The following is a 5,368-nucleotide window of genomic DNA, read 5'->3' as shown; positions in this document are numbered from 1 at the left end:
TTTCAGAGAAATCTCCGTCAGTAGTCTCCAATCTCCACGCGTACAGTAGTATCAAACGTTCTCTGCTAGGTGCTCCCATCGATATTTTAGTAATGCGAGTCGCTCAAGCGGTGGTCTCAAGAAAGATCTTTCGTTTCATTTGTTCGCAACATTAAAATCACTAGCTGTTGTTGAATATAACGAAGGAAAGTGTGGTATAGATTATTCCGATCAAATGGTTTCTTATGCCACCACAATTAGGAAAGGAATCAAATGGTACAGAAAACTTGGCATTCAATTCCTTCTGGGAATTTCTGTTGTAAACGCTTTGACGGTTTACGACAATTGCAATAAGGAAAAATATAAATATTAGAATATTTAGACAATTATTCGTTGCAAAATTATGAAGGTTGTCTGAAAATACAAAAAATCCTTGTCTTCGACGGAGTCAGCATAATATCGCCATTCGGAAAAATGATTCCGGAAGAAGCATTGGACGCGCGTGCAAACTATGTTATGCAAATAAAAGACGTCGAATGGACCGAACAAAGGCACAAAAGAATTTGAAGAAAACAACAACTTATTGTCCAAATTGTCCCGACCAACCTCAGTTATATATAGAATGCTTTAAAGTTTTACATTCTAAATAACTTTTTTAATAAACCATTTTCGTATTTTTATTTTATAACAATTCAACAGTTTTATTATTATGGAATATCTTTTCAAATACCTATGACGATCCTTCGCAAGTAGTCGAATAAGCGACACCCGAATATGGGTTACGCGGCCTAACCAGAAACTTTGCTGACATCCGAATACGGGTGTCGTGGCAGTCAACGTGTTACTAGGAGTACTCCGGGACCTCAATATAATAGAATCCCAATTGTTACCTATTTTTTGCTTTTTTGCAATAGAATGCGTCCAATTATTTTGTTGATCTTTATAACGGGGGCAATACTAGAACTTCATGTTTATTTTTGCAAATTATAAATAACAAAATAGACAAACAGATAAAGGAAATCAAGTTTAATATCGTATTTCTAACAACAGCTCATAGATAACGAGCGACATTTGATTGTAGCTAGTTTTTCTTGAAATTTTCCTTGAGATTGTGGCTGACTTTCACCTTTAAGATAGATGTCCGTTTGAAGGCTTTGTAAGATACGACATTTGATCTCTCAAAAATATTCTCAAATTGCGTATTTGAGAATAGTTTTCAGAGCTTTACTTTTAGATAGACGGAAAACGTTTACCAAGAGTTTGTTATCCGCCCGAATTCTCAGAACTGTATCAATTTGAGATTCGTGTATGCCCAATTTCTGTGTTTTACGTTTGAAACTGTCGCTTCTAGTCATGTGTTATATAACATGTCGTTGCTGGATTCGCAAAGTCGCAAGGGCCAAAACTTCAACTTCGTTTCTTCGATTTTAATTAGCTAACTTAATCGTTGATCTTTTTGCTCATTCAACCAAAAAATTGGTTTTGAACGTGTATTAAAAATACATATGTGCACAAATGTAGTTAAGGACTGAATTAAAGTGGCCGAAGATGTATAAGAACATGTTCCGATTTTCCACAGTTTCTACAACTTTTCACGACGTGGAAATAATAGTAATGGATCTCGTTGAAATTGTTTTACTGAATGTTAATTTATTTTGGATAAAATAATACGATATCCCATCCTGAAAAATTAACCTGTTTTGTTGTTGTGTGCGTGAGTGCGTGCGTGCGTGCGTGCGTGCGTGCGCGCCGGGAATGTAACCGTGTCATAAAACTGCAGCATCTATTCAGCATTCTCGAATGGATGCTCCTATGAGAATACGGTCATAATATGAAACTGATTCATATTCTAGAAGCAGCTCACCGATAATAAGATTAGTTCGTATCTGCTTGAGAGGAACCTGCAACACTATCTTCGCTGGCTGCCAGTCTCTCTCGCATAGTGTCCACTTGCCAGAAATACTTTCAAAGGCAATTTGGGTATTTCTACACGTACACATCCTGCTGTATGTAAGAACGGAACAAATGTGTTTCTAATTGCTAATTTTCATATTGCTTTTGCAGCAATACACGCTAAATTCGTTAGACTTCTTTCTCTGTGCTTTATAATCGATTCTGTATTTCGTGAGTTTATAATTCGATATTTATAATATATATATTCAGTCAATGCATTATTACAAAAGTTAGCTTCAACATTTTTTTCATAGAATTCGAATCTCTTATATTCATTCACAAATGGTTTTTCATCGTAGTTATTTATAATTTATAGACAGCGATTTGAAAATCTTGGAATATAAACAGCAATTGTCGATACTCCAAGATTGGGTCGGACTTGGAGTTGACGAAGGCTAATTAGTTTTTTAAATTGGATAAGCTTGTTGAGATACTGTCAGCAGATACTTGCTCTGATCGACAGATACTTGCTCAGCATCGGGGAAGTATCGCACTAAATCGTAGTTGAATTATCTACAAGAACAGACTGGATGAGATTAAATCGCTAATTGAACGTCGCACACGGACTGCAAGTTGGCGAAAGTTGTTAAGATATACTGTATGTCGTGTCGAGACTGTCGATAAAAGAATAGTTGAAGAAATAGGGAAGTATGCGTCGCGCAGAATAGAGAATATATTATACATTTAATCGCACTAATTGTAAAATACCAAGAAACGTATATCATACGCCACGCTGAGACTTTTGGCATTGAAAAAAAAATTCAGAACCACGAGGTTAATTTATATGTTTTGAATAGAACTTGAAGATACCTCGTTGGTTAACGTCAACTTTTTTCATGTCAAAGCGAAGACCTCTGAGGACCTCACCGATGCCCAGCGAAAGCGACAATGCAAGTGTCGTTTCTAAAAGTATCATTTGCAAACCTTCAATTCGGACGAACACGGAAATAATCTTTCTTACATTTTGTTCACAAACCTGTATCAAATGAAATGAATTCGTTCTATAACCCTGTCGAAGTGCCTACATCTCGGATAAATTACTTCAATAGTTTAACCACAACAAAAAAGACAGATAGTTACAAGGATACGTAACATGTTGGACAAATCACAGTTCACACACGCATTTCCCACATTTGTTTACTTACGTATCTCTCTGTCTGTCTGTCTGTCTCTCTGTCTGTCTGTCTCTCTGTCTGTCTGTCTCTCTGTCTCTCTGTTTGTCTGTCTGTCTGTCTGTCTGTCTCTCTGTCTCTCTGTCTCTCTGTCTCTCTCTCTCTCTCATAGTCATAATTTAATAGTCGCTAACTTTCTCTCGTCCGAAGATAAAATCAAGGATGTTTTAGCTGAAAAGAACATCATGTTTAAGTCATTTTGTTGGCTTTTCAAGAGTACGAATTCTTCTTTTCGAGTATGGTATTCTATTTATATTTCTGCAAAAAGTAGGCGAATCAAGATTAATCGATGCTCTCTATAATATCTTGTTATCGATTGAAGCGATATATAATAAATGATGCGCTCAAGTAAAAGAATCAGAACATCAGTTATTTTTCTCCAAACGATTCTAAATGCAAATATTAACTAGGAAAATCATAAAATATATTTCTACAGTTCCTGCAATTGTCTTTGGTTGAACGTAAATGAATTTAAATTACTGTGACAGTTACTGTGACAAAAACTTGTAAAAATCATACAATTTTAACGTAATGTGTATGCATTTGCGTAAAAATTTGCGTTAAATCAACAAAGTTCTACACAGAATATCATTAATCAATAAAGAATAGAAATCAACGTTACACGTAAATTTAGATGATTCATTATGAATTCAAACCTTTTAGAATCTTAAATACCTGTATGTGTATATCGTATTATTAAGATTATGTAATTGCATTTGTTTAAAACATTTTATTTACATGTTAGTGATAGAGAACATCCAGCTTGTCCCGCACTTTTTCAGTTCTTTGAAATAGAAACATCTTTATTTTAAAACATTTATCTAAACAATGAGGCACGTGGTTGTGCTGGAATATGAGTTGCGATAACATCCAGAGTGCACTATCCTCGGAAATCTTGAAGGATTACATCTTCCATATGCGTACGATAAACGCCTGACCTATCCCAATCATAGAATTTCGAAATTATTCATAATACACATACAAGGAGTTGAAAAATTACGCTCCTTGGACAAAACAGATTGTATAACTTCGGGTCGCGTTCGTTCGGAAGTAGTATAATAAAATTGTGCTAATGTATTCTTCCGATCAGTGGTCAATCCTTTGGAATCTGTAAGGCGATTGAAATTTTGTTTGGCAATATTTTGAAGCTACTCTTAGTTTTTGCACTGACAGTGCGTCATAAGCACCCACCAAAAACACTACAGTAACATAACTACTCTTACTTATACGCGACACACACACACACACACACGCATGCACGCACGCACGCACGCACGCACGCACACACACACACGTAAGCACGTTTTGATTATAGTACGAGTACATGTATCGTTGCGTAAATTTCAGTCCGATTATTTGGAACATAACCTTCAAATCCGTAATCCCGTATATATATGTAGCGGCACAAGAGTTAGAATTCGATTCAAATCATGTTGTTGTTTTGCTTCGGAGTATCAAGACCGTTAGGTCACAGGTTCGCCTGACTATTATAAATAAACGGACGCGATTGCAAACGATTCATTATAAACTGTGACCAAACGACTTTATACACACCGTTTCGCGACTAGGACTTTTTTAAATACATTAACAACTACACCTACTTGTAGTCTCATTATTCGATCTGCTACATATATGTCGGGTTAGCGTTAGGTTTCGGGGCGTGTAACGAATCTTCATTCGGACTAGCCATCGTTGTTGTGCAATGGAGATTGCATTTACTGGTATAAATATTGATTTTTATAAAGTTTGACAAATGCCATGGAGATTAGACACTCGAGATATTAAAGACAATATTCTTAGGTTCAATAACGAATCCACGGTCAACGGGGTAACTCTTTGTTAAACGTAGAATATATTTTGAAGCACAAAGTAACGTTTGCTGCGACTCCTACTCCTAATTCTAATGTAAACCCGACATATATGTTAGGTTAGGGGCGTGAAACGAATCTTCGTTTGGGTTACACGTTGTAGTTATGCAATAGAGAAGACATTGACTAGTGCAAATACGATTATTATAGAACCGGACAAGTAACCGTGGTAATTAGATAGTTAGGTACTCGAGAAACTAATGACAATGATCCTAGGTTCAATAACGAATCCGCGGTCGACGGGATGATAGATGAACGTGCTCACAAAATCTAAGTCGGACGCGTAATATTCACTGGTCGCAAAGGGTTACTCTTTTCGTCGATGAAATCGCGAGAGAGAATGAATTTCCCGTCCCGATGATGCCACAAAGGAAAACTATAATGGGGTTTGTCTAA

At 36.3% G+C, this 5,368-nt stretch overlaps 1 long non-coding RNA gene across 1 annotated transcript; it reads right to left on the bottom strand.

Annotated features, from left to right (window-relative positions):
* Positions 1-620: 620 nt before the first annotated feature.
* On the bottom strand, positions 621-4,781 carry LOC112212448. The gene is made up of 3 exons (XR_002946276.2): positions 4,772-4,781; positions 2,456-2,458; positions 621-823 (listed from the first exon to the last, which is right to left on the bottom strand). It is a non-coding gene; the product is annotated as an uncharacterized LOC112212448 (long non-coding RNA).
* Positions 4,782-5,368: the final 587 nt, after the last annotated feature.

This window comes from Bombus impatiens, unplaced genomic scaffold (genome assembly GCF_000188095.3).
Source record: "Bombus impatiens unplaced genomic scaffold, BIMP_2.2 scf_0190, whole genome shotgun sequence".
NCBI lineage: Eukaryota > Metazoa > Arthropoda > Insecta > Hymenoptera > Apidae > Bombus > Bombus impatiens.
This window is presented reverse-complemented; position numbering and strand designations above follow the sequence as displayed.